This window comes from Nerophis ophidion, linkage group LG12 (assembly GCF_033978795.1).
Source record: "Nerophis ophidion isolate RoL-2023_Sa linkage group LG12, RoL_Noph_v1.0, whole genome shotgun sequence".
NCBI lineage: Eukaryota > Metazoa > Chordata > Actinopteri > Syngnathiformes > Syngnathidae > Nerophis > Nerophis ophidion.
This window is the reverse complement of record NC_084622.1, coordinates 19,771,814-19,793,061: the sequence shown is the minus strand read 5'-3', so window position 1 is coordinate 19,793,061 and position 21,248 is coordinate 19,771,814. Positions and strand designations below refer to the sequence as shown.

The 21,248-nt window shown below is 41.5% G+C and overlaps 1 protein-coding gene across 1 annotated transcript in view; it reads right to left on the bottom strand.

The window, feature by feature from the left end:
- cntn1a (contactin 1a) overlaps positions 1-15,102 on the bottom strand; it is a 114,097-nt gene extending 98,995 nt beyond the window's left edge. The window contains exon 1 of the mRNA XM_061917045.1: positions 14,930-15,102. The gene's annotated coding sequence lies outside the window, so the exon portion shown is untranslated. The remainder of the gene's footprint in view (positions 1-14,929) is intronic.
- Between the last annotated feature and the right edge of the window lie 6,146 nt (positions 15,103-21,248).

Genomic DNA, 21,248 nt, shown 5'->3' with positions numbered 1-21,248 from the left:
ACAGCCCATAGAAATTTCGGAACTGCCTATTTGGGGGCTAACACATATGTGGCCCTCGTCATAGTTTACAGTAATGGCGGCCCCTGATAGTTCAATATATTATGGGATGTTCGTATCCCACTAGACACACCAGTAACTACAAAGAGCAACTTGTGTTAAGCAAGCAGAAGTCTGATTGCCTCCTGGGGAAGTGACTATTATTACCTTCAATGTTGACATTTCTAATTACCATACGTCAGGGTCACCAGCTCATTAATTCAGTCACATGGTTGAAACTGAAATGAATACTGACTCCACCTCCAGCGGCCCCCAGGTGACACCTGCTTTGGGTCCTTTAAACAATAGATAACAAAACTGTCCATTTCCTTTGGAATAATGATTTCCTTTTTTAACTGCTTTTGTATGGCGTTCCCCAGGGGTCCGTGTTAGGTCCTTAGGTTATTCATGGGAAATTCCATATAGCCGGTGACACTTGCGTTCCCAGGAAATCGCAGCATAAAATACTTATTTTTTTAATGAACGTTGACCTGATTCCATATTTAATCAAAATAATTCAGAAGGTTGACTTATGTCAGCTTGAACACTGGCCGGCCTGTCCATGACTCCTAGAACTACACTTTACCATGAAATATGATGATTTAAGTCCTTCAAAAAGTTAATATTTCATGCAAATTATTTTTTTTACGTGGACCCTGACTTAAACAAGTTGAACAACTTATTGGGGTGTTACCATTTAGTGCTCAATTGTCCGGAATATGTACTGTACTGTGCAATCTACTAATACAAGCCTCAATCAATCAATCAATACTCCTTATTTCAACTTTAAAAATCAAACAATTGAGTTCAACTCCTCACACATGACCCACATTAGGAACAGGAAGTTGTCAGGATGAATTTTGCAGGCCAAAATTAAGTTGACTCTAGTAGTTCTGCGTACGTTTCAATCATCCTGACTTCAACTCCACTTCCTGCGTGGCTCGCTCAGCTCAACTAGGATTTTTGGAAATGATGCTGCTTTCCAATTTGAAAGAATATGTCAAGATATTGACTTCACGGTGGCAGAGAGGTTAGGGTGTCTGCCTCACAATACGAAGGTCCTGCAGTCCTGGGTTCAATCCCAGGCTCGGGATCTTTCTGTGTGGAGTTTGCATGTTCTCCCCGTGAATGCATGGGTTCCCTCCGGGTACTCCGGCTTCCTCCCACCTCCAAAGACATGCACCTGGGGATAGGCCCCTCCCACCTCCAAAGACATCCACCTGGGGATGCCTATCCCACCTCCAAAGACATGCACCTGGGGATAGGCCCCTCCCACCTCCAAAGACATGCACCTGGGGATAGGTTGATTGGCAACACTAAATGGTCCCTAGTATGTGAATGTTGTCTGTCTATCTGTGTTGGCCCTGTGATTGTAGCCCGATTGTAGCTGAGATAGGCGCCAGCGCCCCCCGCTACCCCAAAGGGAATAAGCGGTAGAAAATGGATGGATGGATGTCAAGATATTGACTTTGCTAAGGTTCATTAAAACTAACATTCCCAGTGGATATGTCATCATTCATGTTGCGGGGGGGGGGGCCTTGTAAACATCTTCCCCATGAATAAGTGGTTAGGCAGCATGTGAGCGAGGAGAGAAAATGAACATAACGTGAAACTGCTGCTGATTGGACATGCATTTAGAAGCTTTTAAGATGCGGAGATTTGTCTGGCAGACATTTCTGCTGCACAACTTTGGAAGGCTAAGCAGTTTAAAAGCTCAGACAGGTCCTCCTGAATTGAAAGTGCAGCAGATAATGTCCTCCTTGTGCTTCCACAGGCACCCAGCATGCAATGCGTCTGCATGTCTCTTGCCGCGTCCCCGCCGACTTGGCGGGAACAAAATAACAATAGAGTATTTATTCACATAAATTCATTTAATATTTTTTCATCTTGAAAATGAAATTAATTAAATTTAATTGCAAGGTATTCAATTGTATTAAACTTTATTTAATTGTATTTATTATTTTATTTTATTAAAATTAAAATTAAAATAACAATTCAAATTTAAATTGATATAAATTAAATTAATTAAAAAAAAATAAACTGAAGCTGAGTAATGGTATGAAACCTGGCTGGGGTAAAATGACACCTGTCAGACCTCTGACACGGATTTGGTGTTTACTATAGCTGACTTTTGACCTTTGCTACTCCATTCTGGATCACATCACATGTGGAGGAATGCTACTTTGATGTCAAACAACAATTCCTAATGCTGCATCGTTGGATGAATGAACGACTGCTTGGAAAATGTCACCATTTGTATCAACACTGCAGCAGTCTTGTTGTCAGCGCTAATGAGTCTAATCACGGCCCCGCCCCTTTCTATTTATCACGTATTCTGTCTAGAACCCTCTGTGTGTGTGTGTGTGTGTGTGTGTGTGTGTGTGTGTGTGTGTGTGTGTGTGTGTGTGTTGCTGATAACACACAAGTGTATTGAAGACACAATGTGATTGTGTGTGTGTGTGTGTGTGTGTGTATATGTGCGTGTGTGTGTGTGTTGCTGATAACACATGAGTGTATTGAAGACACAATTGTGTGTGTGTGTGTGTGTGTGTGTGTGTGTGTGTGTGTGTGTGTGTGTGTGCATGAGTGGAGCCGTGTGTTACTGATAACACATAAGTGTATTGAAGACACAATTTGTGTGTGTGGGGGTGTATGCGTGCGTGCGTGTGTGTGTGTGTGTGTGTGCTCTTGGTCCAAGTGACCCCTGGATGCCCTTTCAGCCCTGAGTGTCCTCCTCATGAATAATTCCTGTGTCCACTGTAAGACTGAGACACACACACACACACACACACACACACACATCTGAAGGCCCACAAAGTATATTTGGAGGCCAGACTCGCTCATGCTGCAATTACACCCTAATAATTAGCTGAAGGTCAAATGCAAGCTTACTCTCCATTCCAGTAGGTGCAAAATTTTAGCTAGAAAGCTACTTATTGTTAGCATTTGGCTAATTCAGACCTGCTAAACCAAGGCTCTTGTACATGACAGGAAGGCTCTGTGTTGTTTTTAAGGCAAAATGTTGGTCAAAGATCCTCTCTTTGATAGGATGAATATTTTGTGACCCAGGTTTTGTGTTGGGGTCTCATCTGCTATGTGTTTGTGGCCCCGTTTGGGTCCTCAGTGTTGGTAGTGCAAGAGGAAAGGAGTCGGGTCAGGCGGCAAACTAACCAGTAGTGAAGGACCTCAATTTACTGAATTGGTTAGTTAGTCTCAAATCAACATCTCCTGATGAATCAATGATCAATGAAACCAATTGAATTGGTATTTGGACCCCAAACCACAATTTGAACAACCTTTTGAAAATAAATAGTTGTTGCATTGACTTGTCCAGGGTGTACACCGCCTTCCGCCCGAATGCAGCTAAGATAGGCTCCAGCGACCCGCCCCCCCCGCCTCCCACCCCCCACGCCCCCCGCGACCCTGAACGGGACAAGCGGTAGAAAATGGATGGATGGATGGATGGATAGATGTTACATCAAAAGCTTGTAAACAACACTACAGTAGTAATGTAATATATAAAATAACATGATGCATATTATTGGAGATTGGACTTCCTTTCAGATGCTTCTCCATCAAACACACCATCAGCAGCTTCTCCATGGTTTCCTGGTTGGCCAAGTTGGAAACACTCTGTCATGTTTTCATTGATGTACTTCTCTAATTGAATGAATGACATCCATGGTTGAAAAACCAAGTGAAGCTAGAAGCTAATGTTCACTAGTGAGATCAGACATTTGACTTCAGCATCTTCCAGGCCAACTAATGGCTGGGACGCTTTCAATTCACATGTTTGCTTGTACTAAGGATGATGTATTATGTATTAAGGGATAGTGTATTGTTAATATTTTATCAAAGTTATATAAAGATTGGTATTCACTGTAAATAATCACAATAAACAGAACGACTCCATTGAGAAGTACAATTCTGCTCAATGCAATACTTCCAATTAGTCACCGCTTTATATTCCACATAATGTCCAAAGTTGAGAGGAAAAAGGCAAAAATAAGTTGAAAGGTTCAAGAGGGAAAGAAAAGTGCAGTGAAGTCTATTTTAAACTGTTAAGCTGCAAGTAAACAAAACACAATAAATGGGTAAGAACTATGAAAAAACTTTTTTTTTTTTTTTAGAACAAGTTCTTTACACCAAGTACCACCTCAGAATTCACTTGGCTCTCCAAATACCACCACAATATGTAGTAGTGTAGTAGGCCTAAGTATTCATTAAGTATCACCATAATATTACATAATACAGTAGTGTAGTAGGCCTAAGTAGTCATTAAGTACCACCACAATATTACAACATGCAGTAGTGTAGTAGGACTAAGTATTCATTAAGTACCACCATAATATTACAATATACAGTAGTGTAGTAGACCTAAGTATTCATTAAGTACGACCATCATGACATCATTAAATACTACTTAGGTATAAAATACTACACGGTCTAGCTCCATCGTATCTTGCTGATTGTATTGTATCATATGTCCCGGCAAGAAATCTGCCTTCAAAGGACTCCGGCTTATTAGTGATTCCCAGAGCCCAAAAAAAGTTTGCGGGCTATAGAGCGTTTTCTGTTCGGGCTCCAGTACTCTGGAATGCCCTCCCGGTGACAGTTCGAGATGCTACCTCAGTAGAAGCATTTAAGTCTCACCTTAAAACTCATTTGTATACTCTAGCCTTTAAATAGACTCCCTTTTTAGACCAGTTGATCTGCTGTTTCTTTTCTTTTTCTCCTATGTCCCACTCTCCCTTGTGGAGGGGGTCCGGTCCGGTGGCCATGGATGAAGTACTGGCTGTCCAGAGTCGGGACCCAGGATGGATTGCTCGTCCAGAGTCTGGACCCAGGATGGACCGCTTGCCTGTGTATCGGCTGGGGACATCTCTACGCTGCTGATCCGCCTCCGCTTGGGATGGTTTCCTGCTGGCTCCGCTGTGAACGGGACTCTCGCTACTGTGTTGGATCCGTTTTGGACTGGACTCTCGCGACTGTGTTGGATCCACTATGGATTGAACTTTCACAGTATCATGTTAGACCCACTCGACATCCATTGCTTTCGTCCTCTCCAAGGTTCTCATAGTCATCATTGTCACCGACGTCCCACTGGGTGTGAGTTTTCCTTGCCCTTATGTGGGCCTACCGAGGATGTCGTAGTGGTTTGTGTTGTGGTTTGTGCAGCCCTTTGAGACACTAGTGATTTAGGGCTATATAAGTAAACATTGATTGATTGATGTACATATATGTGTGTGTGTGTGTCTGTGTGTGTGTGTGTGCGTATGTGTGTGTGTGTGAGTTTGTGTGTGTGTGTATGTGTATGTGTATGTGTGTGTCTGTGTGTGTGTGTGTGTGTGTGTGTGTGGACTGTCACATAAAAATTTGAACCAATCAATAATCTTACCCACTTCTCAAGGTTTTTATTTGTCTTTCCTTGCCCGACAGTGTGTTTAGATCAGGGGATGTGGTGAGTTTGTGCAGCCCTTTGAGACGCTGGTGATGAATGAGTTGTGATTGATGTCTTGAACTACTGCGACTGCCTGAGGGATCAAGAAGCCAGCCAAGAGAAGAAGAAGGTTTGTTTCATCCAGTTATTGTGAGGCCATCTCTAGTCAGGAGCACACTTCTCTTAGGCGTGCTGTTGCTAAGTAAAAGGGTGAGGCAGCATGATTTAGCATATTGCAACAAAAGCTCCTGCGGCTCCACACTCAGCGCCAAGAGAGAGAGAGAGAAAGCAATTAGCGCCCAAACTCATGAAGAAGTCAGCCAAGCTAGAGTCCATCCACTTTGTCGGAATGTTGCCTTTTTTCTGATGACACTGCACCTGACATGATGAACTTTTGTTGGAGGACATTTAGTCAGGAGCTGACAGCAAAACACACAAACAGCTGAGGAGCCATAGACCAGGAGACATGCATCAGGAGCGTTGCCGTCAGCCCTCTGAGACACACCAAACCTCTTTGGGAATGTGCAATCAAAGCCACTTGGATGCTTTATTTGCTCAGGAGCCACAAGGAGCCACAAGGAGCCACAAGAAGCCACAAGGAGCCACAAGGAGCCACAAGGAGCCACAAGGAGCCAGAGATCCATACTCAGAAGGAACGTTGAGGACGGCTTGGAGCACCAAGCAGGAACCTTGGCTTTCATGTGCCATGACAATTTGGGGTGCTGATTGTCACAACAATCAGCACCACAACAATAAGCATCAAAACAATCAGCATCACAAAAATCAGCACCACAACAATCAGCATCACAACAATCAGCATCACAACAATCAGCCCCACGACAATAAGCACCACAACAATCAGTACTACAACAATCAGCATCACAACAATCAGCACCACAACAATCAGCACCATAACAATCAGCATCCATCCTGACCACAAAACCCTGAAAAGATGGCCTGAAATCTGAGAAGGGCTTTTGTGCTGCTGATCTCCAGTGTTTGACTTCTGGTACCAAAGGAAGAACTTGTAAATGTGTCATGTCCAATGTGTCCAACCTGTCATGTGGTGTGGTCCAGGGTCCAGGGTCCAGGGTCCAGAGTTCTGTTCTGGGGCATATTTTATTGTTGTTGCATCTGATGCCACTTGGGAGGTAGATCATCCATCCATCCATTTTCTACCGCTTATTCCCTTTTTGGGGTCGCGGGGGGCGCTGGCGCCTATCTCAGCTACAATCGGGCGGAGGGCAGGGTACAGTAGTGTCAAAAATGATTCTAATCATTTTAAAATAATTTCTATGCAGATTCTTCAGAGTTTGACTTCTGAGTTCTTGGAGTGTGTATCCTGTATCAAAAACTACAAAAAATGTCACTATCAAAAATCAAAAGCAAAAAAAAATGACCAAAAGTGTTCGATGAAAAAAAAAATGTAATCACTAAAAAAGTTCAAGGACTAAAAAATCCACACAAAAAAAATCACAAAAAATGTAAGGAAAAAATAAATAAATAAATGAATACAAACATGTTCAAGGAACCCCCAGTTCCTCAGACACCTCCTTAACTTTCACTGGAAATGAGAAAAATCTCACCAAATCCTGTTTTTTTCCTGAAGTGATGACGAGTGCCATGTTTTCAACTTCTTCCAGGAAAGAACAAAATGAAGTCTTCAATCGGGTCACGTAAATAAGTCAGTCAGAGTCCAGCGAGATCCACAATGCAATGCGTGTCCTGCACGTCACACTGCTCTTCTTCCCCATCTCCGCCAAGCGTGCTGGAATAACCTCAGCCTCCGCCAAGTGTGCTGGAATAACCTCAGCTTTAAATGCACTTCACTCAACTGTTGATCCGCAAACATTGTCGGTGGGGGGAAGGGAGGCAACACAGGACGCCACTAAAAGTGTCAGACAACGTGCCAGGAAGAGGAGGCCTGGGCCTTTGGGCGCCGTCCTCAGCCACAACTGGCGTGGGCGCGTCCTCACACGTGAACATCAGCCACGTGAGCTGGAGTGTTCCTGATTAGTCTCAGAAGAGGAAAATCCAGTTAGGATGCTTTCATCCCCAGAAGAACCAGCGGGGTTCACCACAGCCTCACATCGGTATGCACGCCATCCAGCAGGAAGCACAGGCGCTCCCAGCGCCATGGCAACAGGCCGTTGATCCTCGGGAGTGGCTCTGGGCCTAATTGGCCATCCGTCTTCTTCTTTATCCCTGAAAGATGGCGGTGAAGTTGGCACGGTGAACACAGCCTGAGGGGGATTAAGTCCCAACAATGCAGGCCATCAGTGACATCATCAATGCAGGATTGCCATCTTCTTGGAATCCAAACCAGGATTTAACTCTGCACAAAAACAAACTTCGCTCATTTCCACCGCACAACCAGGGATGCTTTTCTACTGGCAGAAGGCGGTCGTTGGTGAAAGAAGAAACCTTGCTGGCAAAAACAGGAGTCGGGGTCCCAAGATGGTGGCTGACTTGGCCAAAGTCAGTCCAACAATGGCAATTCAAACTTTGACACAATTTGGACATTTTCACTTTGGTTGCCAGCAGTTTGGATCATGAATCTTAGTTTGTCGGAGCTGTACACTGACTACTTTACATTGTAGCTAACATGTGACAATACAAGTATGTACTGATCATGTTGGACAGGATGTCAGCTACCTGCATTCACCGAGTGACTTCAAAGAGCTTCTCAATGCCGACAAGACAAAAGTGTTCTCCAAACGTGGGAAGCTGCCTGGAACTTAGTGTGTACGCTTGAGGGGAATGTCCTAGAAGTGCTGCATCAATATAAATACATTTTCATTGATGACTCTCTCACTTTTAAAGCTTTTATTGATCAACTTGGGAAGAAACAAACTTAAATAGTTTTTTTTCTTCTGTAAAAAGTTTTTATTTTGTGTAAAAAAAAATGTACTTGTTTCTGAATGCTCCTGGTTCCTGTCTTCAGATGGTTAACTGTGTTGACCATGGTCTTCAGACTGTGGACTGTGTTAACCATGGTCTTCAGACTCTGGACTGTGTTGACCATGGTCTTCAGATGGTGGACTGTGTTGACCATGGTTCTGTCAGGTTCATCACATGACTGTGACTTGTACTCTGGGGTGGGATGGCCTCCACTGTCCACCAAGGCTCTTCAGGGACTATTACTTTAGTACATTGATGTCACAGAGAAGTACGGAGTCTTGTGCTCTGGGATCCATTGATCAGATGTTGCTTTCTGTCCCTTTTGCTCAAAATCTTTTGTCTCTGCAGATCTTTGTGCTTGGAACTTGTTACAAAGAGACTGGAAGCTGACTGAATTGTTATCCTTAAATAGGTTTAAATCGAAACTGAGAGCATTTGAAGGATCTGTAAGTGTTTGACTTGATGTCCATCCTGTAATTTTATGTAAATGTCATTTTATTTGTAACTCTGCTACCTCTTGGCCAGGACTCCCATTAATAAGATGTTTTTAATCACAATAGGATTATTTTCCAGTTACATAAAGGTTAAATTTTTTTTTTTTTTTTAAATGACAACATCAAACAGAAGATTGCTGTTTTTCTTGATTGGTCGTCTTTTGCTGCCTTGGTGAAACAAGAGAATGTCTCCTGCAACTTCATTCTTTTGAGCATGCTGAGCGGGCAGAGTTGCCAAGGCCAAGAGCTGTGGGCTCTCAGACTGTTGTGGTTTCTGAAGTCAATCGCAAACTAGATAACATCTCGGAGAAAGCCAAAGAATTCTGATGAATTTGAGAGGCAGAACAGACAACGAGACTGGACAAACATTGGAAGGCATCTAACCAAAACAATCCTGGTCAACACATAGGCTCCCTCTGCACTGACCTTGGCAAGGTCATGCTGTAAACACACCCAGTGAGACCCCTCCCCCTTCCTTCAAAGACACCTGAGATGCTTTTGACTGGGTTGAGCAAGACCTCCAAGTAACCAGCTGTGCGATCGCAATGTCACCTAGCAGAATGAGGCTAAAGGTTGTAACACCAAAAGGAGCGACTTCTAGACTCCTGGACACGCCCCCATGGCCAACTCCTGTACATCCACACACATAAACCCCACCCACATTCCACACCTCCATCACCGCTGGATGTCTCGTATTGCAAGTCTCAGGTTTTCTATGCCGTAATATGTGCTCGTAGGGTTTTTTTCTTAGCAGCTGTCACCATGGAAACACAACCTGTGGTCTTCGGCATCGCTGAGTGGAACATGCAGCACACTACTACCATCTTTTCTGGGCTATATAAACGGGCCACCCAAACTACAGAACCTATTTTTAGCAAGACGAAGGAGCGCTATGGCATGTGTGATGATGGTGCGTCTGGAATAATCCACACACAAGAAAATGCATATTGTCCTGGAAGTGGTCCAGCAGTTATCAAAGGATCAAATGGCATTGCTGTGCAGACAATGATGTCTGATGTTTTTGTGTTGACTGTTATACTTGGCACACTTTTACTCTTCCAATCCTGTCTCGCCATCCAAACACAAACTTAGTCAAGGCAGACGACCAAGTCTCAGTTCTGGGTCAGTCCTTAGACCAGGCCTTTGTCCTTTTTTCAGCATGTTGCTACCACGCAAACCCATGACCTGTGAAACTTGTCTTTTGTTCAAGGCATTCCTTCATTATGACTGCACGTTAGTCTTATTGGAGTCTTGCCCAAGACAGAACCAAGCTTCCCTTCTAGAAATAGATGAAAAGAGAATATGTGAGATGCCATGTCTCAAACTATAAATATCTTCAACGACATACAAAAGACCATTCTTTAATCACTCCACAGAACATTAGCATGCGCTGAAGACATGACTTGGACTACAAATCAGTCAAGCAGATTTAGTCCAGTGCAGCTGCGGGAGTTATCATGTCAAATCTGCATTAAAAGCCACAAGCCGCCCCCCGAAGAGCAGGAATCACTAAGAAGTGTCGCCTCAAAACCATGGCTTGCTATTTTAATCATCAATAAAAGGAGGATAAACGACATCTATAGGCGTTGACATTAAAGTAGCAGTAGGCTGTAAAAACAAGTTGCCTCCATCTCATCATAAATATCTCATTTATCACACCTAAAGACTTACAAAGGATGCCAATAAATAGTTATGATCAAAATAGTATCAATCCCACAAAGCAATTTTGAGAAATAATTAGGAAGCTCGTCACGTAATCCGTGCTAAGAACCAAAGATCCCTTCCCCATCAACAACAATGCTAATCAAGCAGACTTTGTGAGAGCCGACAACGATTACCTTGGGAACAAATGATGATCAGGACCTTGTATTTTTGAGTCTGAACATAAAGAGGAGGAGCAATAAGTAACCAAAAAAAAACTGACTGTAGTAGAAAGCAGCTAAACCCAACATAACATGTTACCAAGTCAGAGTGGAGGTGATGGAGGTGATGGAGATGACAGAAGAGATGGAGGTGATGGTGGTGATGGAGGTGACAGAAGTGATAGAGGTGATGGAGGTGACAGAAGTGATGGAGGTGATGGAGGTGATGGTGGTGACGGAGGTGACGGAGGTGGTGGAGGTGATGGAGGTGATGGTGGTGACGGAGGTGATGGAGGTGACAGAGGTGACGGAGGTGATGGAGGTGACGGAGGTGATGGTGGTGACGAAGGTGACAGAAGTGATGGAGGTGACAGAAGTGATGGAGGTGATGGAGGTGATGGTGGTGACGGAGGTGACGGAGGTGATGGAGGTGATGGTGGTGACGGAGGTGATGGAGGTGACAGAGGTGACGGAGGTGATGGAGGTGACGGAGGTGATGGTGGTGATGGAGGTGATGGTGGTGATGGAGGTGACGGAGGTGACGGAGGTGATGGAGGTGACAGAGGTGATGGAGGTGACTAAGGTGACGGAGGTGACAGAGGTGATGGAGGTGACGAAGGTGATGGAGGTGACGGAGGTGACGGAGGTGATGGTGGGGGTGGAGGTGATGGAGGTGACAGAGGTGACGGAGGTGATGGAGGTGACGGAGGTGACGGTGGTGACGGAAGTGACAGAGGTGATGGAGGTGACGGAGGTGACGGAGGTGATGGAGGTGACAGAGGTGATGGAGGTGACTGAGGTGACGGAGGTGACAGAGGTGATGGAGGTGACGGAGGTGATGGAGGTGACGGAGGTGATGGTGGTGGTGGAGGTGATGGAGGTGACAGAGGTGACGGAGGTGATGGAGGTGACGGAGGTGATGGTGGTGACGGAGGTGACAGAGGTGATGGAGGTGACGGAGGTGATGGAGGTGATGGAGGTGACAGAGGTGATGGAGGTGACTGAGGTGACGGAGGTGACAGAGGTGATGGAGGTGATGGTGGTGATGGTGGTGACGGAGGTGACAGAGGTGATGGAGGTGATGGAGGTGACGGAGGTGACGGAAGTGACGGAGGTGACAGAGGCTGCTGCTCGGGTGTGTTGGGAGTGGACCAGCACGATGCACCGTGCACATGCATTAGCAGCAGTCCTACTTGCAACATTCACGGCCTGACAGACGCACACAGGATCCTTTCTGACATTTAGGCTCCTCCTTCATTCTTTCACATAACAAAAACACGCTGGAACAACAGCAGTGGAGACTGTGGACTTCAGGTTGGACGACATCGCACACTTTGGACTTTCAGCATCAAACTAATCAATCAATCAATCAATGTTTACTTATATAGCCCTAAATCACTAGTGTCTCAAAGGGCTGCACAAACCACCACGACATCCTCGGTAGGAAAACTCACACCCAGACTAAGCGTCTTTGCAGCTGACATAACCCTCTTGTTATTATTATTAGTATTATTATTATTATTAATATTATTATTATTATTATTACATAACACATTTTAAGATCTTTGCATGCTATATTATTGCAACCAAATTATGGTTATCTATATTTATATTGGAATAATGTGTGCTCTGTATTGTTATTCAATATTATTGTAAAATATTAATTGTAAATATAAAATATATGTAAATGTATTGTAAAATATACATTTAAATAAAATATACAATTATTATTAGTTTTACTAATATTGTTACTACTGGTAGTTGTAGTAGTAACGAATACAACTATTTTGAATAATCAATTCAATTCAATTTGGAATTTTTCCATTGAATTATTTGATATTGTTTTACTGTTGCAAATATAATTATGATCATTGTAATAAATTCATAACGTTTTATAGTGGTATTAATTTAGTTTATTATTCAATATTAGGTATAGGTGTAGCTAATTTCCAAACACAATTTTACACACATTTCTAAATCTTTAATACACAATATAAAAATAAAATTCACATTCTTAATCTCAGTATTTTCAAAGTTTGGAAAAAATTTCAAAAAATTCTAAAAAGTATAATACCAGTATATTAATAATAATAATATCACTAATGTGTGTTTAGAACATCAATTTTAAAACCCTTTGAGAAACTTGTGACTGATTTATATAATATATATTGATTTTTTTTAACAATGTTAATTATTAGTATTATTATTATTATTAGTGGCCCTGCGACGAGGTGGCGACTTGTCCAGGGTGTACGCCGCCTTCCACCCGATTGTAGCTGAGATAGGCACTAGCGCCCCGCGCGATCCCAAAGGGAATAAGCGGTAGAAAATGGATGGATGAATGGATTATTATTAGTGGTAGTACTAGTACCTATTACAACCACTTTAAATAATGTTTAATTTAAATCAATTTATTCAAGTATCCATCCATCCATTTTCTACCGCTTATTCCCTTTGGGGTAGCGGGGGGCGCTGGCGCCTATCTCAGCTACAATCGGGCTACAATCACAGGGCCAACACAGATAGACAGACAACATTCACACACTAGGGACCATTTAGTGTTGCCAATCAACCTATCCCCAGGTGCATGTCTTTGGAGGTGGGAGGGGCCTATCCCCAGGTGCATGTTTTTGGAGGTGGGAGGGGCCTATCCCCAGGTGCATGTCTTTGGAGGTGGGAGGAGCCTATCCCCAGGTGCATGTATTTGGAGGTGGGAGGGGCCTATCCCCAGGTGCATGTCTTTGGAGGTGGGAGGGGCCTATCCCCAGGTGCATATCTTTGGAGGTGGGAGGAAGCCGGAGTACCCAGAGGGAACCCACGCAGTCACGGGAAGAACATGCAAACTCCACACAGAAAGATCCTGAGCCCAGGGATCGAACCCAGGACCTTGGTATTGTGAGACAGACGCACAAACTAATTCAACTAATAACACGTTATACACATGTTTATAAAAGACAACAACAACATTCTGTCATGTCTGTGTGATCATGTTTTGTTTTAAGGACACTCAGTTCCTGTTTTTGCACTTCCTTCCTGTTTTGTTACAATGACTACCCATTAGTTGTCACCTGTCCTCATGTCACGCACATGTCTGACGCTTTGCATTCGCACACCTGTTTTCACTGATCATGTCAATGCCATTTAAGCCGGTCTGTTTCTGTTGTTCGGTCTGGCAACACCACCATCTACCACCTTGTAATGAACCATGTCCCGTTCTCGTTCCCTTCCAAGCAAGCTTTTCGTTATTTATGCCATAGTGCAAGTTTTTGTTTTATGTTCATAGTTTTGCCTTAGTGCAAGTTTTGTTTTCACTGCCAAGTTGTTTGTACCTCCTTTTGTTTGTTCCTGTTTTTTAGTAGTTATAGTGTTAAAATAAAAGATGTCTCTACCTTCACGCCATCTGCGGTCCAAGTTCACTTGCATCTCGGCAAAACAAGCACCTCATAGTCCACGCCTTGACACATACATATCAATCAAACCCCACTCTATTCATACTTGACCTTTCACTTAAATCTCACTAAAGCACGTTGACGTGCGGGAGATGTCCAAACTAACCTGACCTGTCCGTCACAACAATAATAACAACAACAACAACAACAACAACATCCCCTCTGAAAACACCTCATCACAATACTGCCACAACCCAACTGGTGCTATTCCAGTGCAGTCAAGTCTACATTGAGTAGAAAACACAAAAATATTGACTTGAACATGCCGGGACTTCACCAACTTGTGCTTGGAGTGCAAGCCGTGATCAACATAAGAATGTATCACAACAAGAGTTGGGAGGAGCAGAGATTGTCTACCAACACAATATTTACACTGCCATGAATAATGTTAGCTGGCCATGCCTTCAAACACAATATTTACACTGCCATGAATAAAGTAAGCTGCTACTGAAGCTGCAGGCTCCACGTCGATGGTGTGTGCATGGTAACAACACACGTCAATGACGTCACATCACGCAGCATCAGCACCAACCCAGTCCAACATCCCAAATGCTGTCCAGCATCCTGCGGCTCGCAGGTGCCACCGGACACCATTTGACGTCCTGGAGCTCTCTGCAGTGCGCAAACATGTCAACAAGAGCAGCTGTGTTCCCGCCTCCACGGAAGGTGAACATGAATCGGAATAAAGATGATCACAAAGATAATAATAATAATCGCGGTGATAATAATATGTGCAGTCAATCCTACCTTCTGGGCTGCTCCTCCACACGATGCTCACATCTGCTCCTGAAGAAGGAAAGTGGCAGAGAGCCGCCGCGTCCTCCTGGCTGGGGATGAGCGGGCTGCAGTGCGCAGGCGGCGCCGCTAGAGGGAAGCATAGCTCGCCGGCCGTGTGACGTCATGGAGGCTGTCAGCGAGGTCTGGAAGCTTCTTGCAGGCTGCCGTCTATCCAATAAGGAAGGTCAACTTTTTAATTACCAAGAATTTCTCAACCAATTTAAGATACCTGTGACTCCCAAACAATTTGCTATTGTATTTGATGCCATCCCAACAGGTGTTATTATGTTGTACATGGCTTACACACCTCCTCTTTCTGCTGTAAAAATTGTGAATGATCCACTTGACACTCCTGTGGGGAAACTTTGCTTTGATCAAAAAAATAACAGAAAAATCTGCAGTTTATTCCAAAATGATTGTGTGTTTGTCTCCTATGTAATTTCCTTATGGAATAATGTTGTAAATGACATCTGTTGGATCAAAACGTGGTCCCTTCCTAACAGGTATTTACTTACCAACAAAGTCAAAGAGATATCATTTAAAATCATCCATCGCTATTACCCTGTAAAGACTGTGATGGTTAGATACAAGAAGGACATTGATGTTATCTGCACCTTTTGTAACATGCACCCAGAGACTGTCAACCACTTGTTTTGGACTTGTGAAAACACTCGATCACTATGGCAGGTCATCTGTCGCTTCATCCTGGACAATATTTATGACAAATTTGTGCTTTACTTTAAAGATGTGATTTTTGGTTTTACACTGTATGAACAAAAATTTGAAAAGGAAATCTACCTTTGCAACCTCATTATTTTATTGGCTAAGTTTTATATTCATAAATGTAAGTTTCTTAATACCCGTCCTATCTTTTGTGCCTTTAAAAAAGATCTGGAACTTTACATTAAAACGCTCTCTACCTCTAACAACAAAAAAGCTGTGAAAACGATGATGCTGTGTTCCAAATTTAAGTTGTTTGATGAATCTGAATAAGCCTACGGCTTTGCATTTTGTTTATTATATATATATATATATATATATATATATATATATATATATATATATATATATATATATATATATATATATATATATATATATATTTGTGTATTCTATTTTTATTATTTTGAACTTACAACCCCCTGGCGCTGTTTTGTACTGTTTTCATAATGTTTTATAATGTTTTATATTGTTGTTTGACTTACTGTTTGTAATTGTTGAAATTTATAAATAAACCTTTAAAAAAAAAAAATTAAAAAAAAAGGCTGCCGTCTATCACCTACTTTTCATACGTCATCTTCCCGTGACAGCTCACACCTGGTGAGCAGCTCATCTGTGCTCAGGCCTGCGTTGCCAGGTGGGCGATGACCAATGATCCGAGCAGAAAAGATCAAAAGGCGTCTTTTTACTTCAAAACTGATCTTTCTACCTTTAAAAAAACACTGGTCCTTTTCGAACATGTTGCCATGACAACATGCATGTTATAGCATACAATATCATAGAACATATCCAGATGGAACACCGTCGATGTTCCATCTGTGTACATGATAGAAATAACCCGATGGCAAAAGCTGGTTGCCATGGCAGCGCCCTCACTTGGCATCGGGCGGTATCGGTGTTGATATCTCTATGGTGCTAGCAGATCGATACAAGCTTGATGGGATTGATATTTTTAGGTTTCTTTTCACAAATATGCATTGTTTATAGTGTTGCAGTGTTTACAAACTCAGTTCAGTTTTGACACAGGAAAGTTTGGGGCAAGAGAAGAAGTAGTTTTTGCTTCTGTTGACTTTATTTTCATCTAATAATTGTACGTAATACAAGCCAAGCGTTTTATTATTTTGTTGTTCCCTCGTCCTATAACTGTAATATTGTTCACAAATAAACTTGTTGGTGAAAATTTCTTTTTTGTTTTCCTTCAATCATAATGCAGCCTTTTGTTTTGATTATAATCAAATTAAAGGCAAGATATATATCGGATTTTCTGGACTGGAAGCTGCCACATTTTTCCAACACTTTGAACACAGCAGCTGATAAAACTGTGTATAGTATATATTTGTACCATGAATTGATGAAGGTGGACCCCGACTTAAACAAGTTGGAAAACTTATTGGGGTGTTACCATTTAGTGGTCATTTGTACGGAATATGTACTGTACTGTGCAATCTACTAAAAACCGTTTCAATCAATCAAAAATGCTTATTTATGGATTAGTCTTTGCTAACCGCCATAACATTTTATATTCTACAAATAGTTTTCATGTACCACCGACAGACACTGGAAAGGTGTTATTGTTTGTGCTATGGCGTCATCTTTTGGACAGGTTCACTCACCACAGTGCTGAGGGTTAAACATATACTTCCTGTTTCCTTTCTTAAACCAGGGACAAAATTCCATAATGTTTCTGCTTGAAATGATTCCTCATTCCTCACTCCCAGCAATGTTTGTAAGTTTTACAATACAACTAAAACAATTCATACTTACTAAACTGTCCCATGTGTAGGAGTGTTTACATGCGTATTTGTACGTTCCATCGTAAAGTAAGGAAACTAGCGTTTACAAGTGTCTGTGTTAGTATTAAGCTACATTGGCATTATTTTGTCACGTTTCAGTTTCACAAATTCACTAAAATGCCACCGTTATTGAGTCTGTTTAGCTGATTGGAGAGCTAGCTTCCGCGGCTAGTCGGTCCATGACCATGACTTCTGTTTTGTTTGATCAGCTGTGTTACAGACACTGTTTGGAAATAATTAAGGTATGTAAATAAAAGTTTGCAAAAGCTTTAACCTCTGTGGCTAATAGTTCTGTACGGCTAATATATGTAAAAATATTTATTTCATCTGAATGTTGGTGTGATGCTAGGGTCACATGATGGCGGAACAGGTGTGTTCCCAAGGATGCAGAAGACCGAGGAGGCAATGTGCAGGTGTAAAACTATTTCATGTAAAGATAAAGATAAACTAAAGACAAGTACTGCTTAGAGAGACAGCGAAGCAAAGCCCAAACTAGAATTGACGGGCCGCCAAACAATGGGAATGCTGGAACACAGCAAAAACTCTCGTCAGTAGAAAAGAGCACAGGGCAGGAAGTAATAGACTAAACACAGGAGAAGACTTACAAAGGCAGCATAAGGCCTGGTATAACCCCCTGTGGCAGTTGGTGGGTGGAGCTTAAATATCATAGCCTGGAAAATATGTAAATTTAATAATTGTCATGTTCTGTGGTCTGGATTCTGTTTAGTTATGTTCTGTTTGTTTTAGACTCCATTAGTTCCTGTTTTTGCTCCCTGGTTTGTTTTAGTTTCCATGACAACTCAGTTTCACCTGCCTCATTTGTCTGAACTTTGAGAGTTACTTTTTTTGTTTCCATACGCTAAGTTTGTAACTCCGACTTGTGCGCGCCTTTTCTTTGTACTTTTCTGAGTAGAGAATAAATCATGTATTCACCTGCAAGCCTTGTCAGGTCCATGCTAGACTTGTATTTACTTGGCATGGTATTGATATCAAACACTGCAGTATCGCTCACCCCGAGTGAGTCACATTTGACCTTTTCCACACTTCCTGTTTCTTGTTGCTGCACTTCCTGTGTTCAAACAATATGAAGCAATCAGTCATCTTTCTCAGTGTAGCAGTAACCATGTCTTTTTTAAATAAACCATTGTGAGGTCACTTTCATTTGGGCGCCGTGCGGAGGCCATGACCATGTGACCAGTTGATCATGTGACCATGTGTCCATATGACCAGATGACCATGTGACTATCCAAACTGGGGGTTACATTTAAATGTTGGATGTAAACACCGCCCGGAAAATAATACTCTCATGTTGTTAATAATATATACAAATATAAATCAATAAGTAAATAATGCAGGGCACACACACACACACACACACACACACACACACACACACACACACTCCACCTCGGGTGAAGGTAATGTAACCTTTGCAAAGCAGACTTCAAATCAAAGATGGCAAGACACGCAGTTGGCAACAGTTTACAAACATTTATTTAAATCCCAAAAAGTGTCAAGAGGTGAACAGGAAGACAAATCACACACAATCTGTAACAGTAATAAATAAAGACAATATTAGTATTGTATATTATACATCGTACATTTATATTCTAAATATATTTCAAAGTCGCATGCATTAAATAGGCCTATATATATAATTAAACAAAATAAGCATATTAAAAATCACAATGTAAATCATCCATTATATCAAAATACATATATTCACAATCAAAGGTCAAACATCAAATATATCAAAGTAAAGAATTAAAAACAGAATTAGCAAAATAAATGGGCAATCAAAGAAACTCATTTAACTGGTTACTATAGTGAAGGGTCTGGCAACACTGATGCATCGGCGCATGCGTCGAGCTCATAGAGCGAAACCCTGTGTCGGTGCGCGTGCCGCCCTTAGAAAGTAACGTGACCCATCATGAGCTGTTTTGGTCACATGACCGATCATGAGCTGTTTTGGTCAGGTGACCAATACACCACCCGTGTCACACTGGCACCTGCGCGCCAAACTGTGTTTATAAAGAAGTGCATCTGTCAACAAGAAGCTGCTGCCAACACAATCGCAGCACTTCTGTCGTTGGTCATTTGTCATTTATCGTCGGAGATCATTTCCACTGCGTGGGAATATTTTGATCATATATCAGAAAAAAAAAGGTATTTTTGTCCATTTCCTTCTCGTGTCATCCTGTTCTCTCAAAGTTTCTAGCATTGTCCCACACACACAAACATCTTATTGGTGACATTATACAGCTTTAACTAAACAATCCCTTCAATACACATATTCTGCATGAAATACATCCCTTTTGTATTTTTAAAAACACATTCTGAATGAAATACATCACTTTTATTTTTTTAAAAACACATTCTGAATGAAATATCACTTTTATTTTTTTTAAAACACATTCTGAATGAAATACATCCCTTTTGCATTTTTAAAAACACATTCTGAATGTAATACATCACTTTTATTTTTTTAAAAACACATTCTGAATGAAATATCACTTTTATATTTTTAAAAACACATTCTGAATGAAATACATCCCTTTTGCATTTTTAAAAACATATTCTGAATGAAATATCACTTTTATATTTTTAAAAACACATTCTGAATGTAATACATCACTTTTATATTTTTAAAAACACATTCTGAATGAAATATCACTTTTATATTTTTAAAAACACATATTCTACATGAAATACATCACTTTTGCATTTTTAAAAACACATTCTGCGTGAAATACATCACTTTTGCATTTTTAAAAACACATTCTGCGTGAAATACATCACTTTTGCATTTTCTGCATGAAATACGCCATGGACATGCATTATTGTCACTAGATGGCAGTAAAGTCCTGACTTGAGTATGTTGTGCTGTTCTTCTAGCTACAGACACTTATGAATATTCATGTCTGGTTATTTAGAGGTCCCCTTTTGTGGAAAATGTCATTTTTAATGACATCACAACAGGTTCCCTGCGGCCTGTTTATAAAAGGTGGTTAAATATGTCATCTCCTTCCAGACCCAACAGCAGAAAAATACTTAAAATTGACCACTAAATGGTCAAATAAGTTTTTCAACTTGTTTAAGTCGGAGTCCATGCTCATCAATTCATGGCCTTTGATCGTCCACAATAATTACTACATGGAAGACAAACACGTTAGAGATGTCATGAGGGTCTGTGTTCAAAAATAACTAGAGCCTTTATTGTGTCCAAAAAAATTAAATAGTTGGCCATATCTATGGTACTAATTGTAAATGACTGTTGTAGATCCAATGTTGATGTGTTAAACCTCTCTCTTCTTTAATGTTCTCTTTATTAGTGTTCTCTTCTTTAATGTTCTCTTTTTTAGTGTTCTCTTCTTTAATGTTCTCTTTTTTAGTGTTCTCTTCTTTAATGTTGATGTGCTGAACTTCTATCTCTTCTTTAGAAGTCACACACAATATTAACTGTTCAATCACATCATACATATTAATCATTGTTGATGTGCTCAACCTCTATCTTCTCTAGAAGCTACATCAAATATTAACTGTTAATTGTTGCAGTGTGACCTCTGACCTTTACCTCCCCTGCTGTGTAGCATGTAATAAACACGCCCAACGCCAGGGGGCGCTGCTCAGCTGCACAAATATAATAATACAGAACCTCTACACAAATATAATAATACAGAACTTCTACACAAATATAATAATACAGAACCTCTACACAAATATAATAATACCATGAATTGATGAAGGTGGACTCCGACTTAAACAAGTTGACAAAC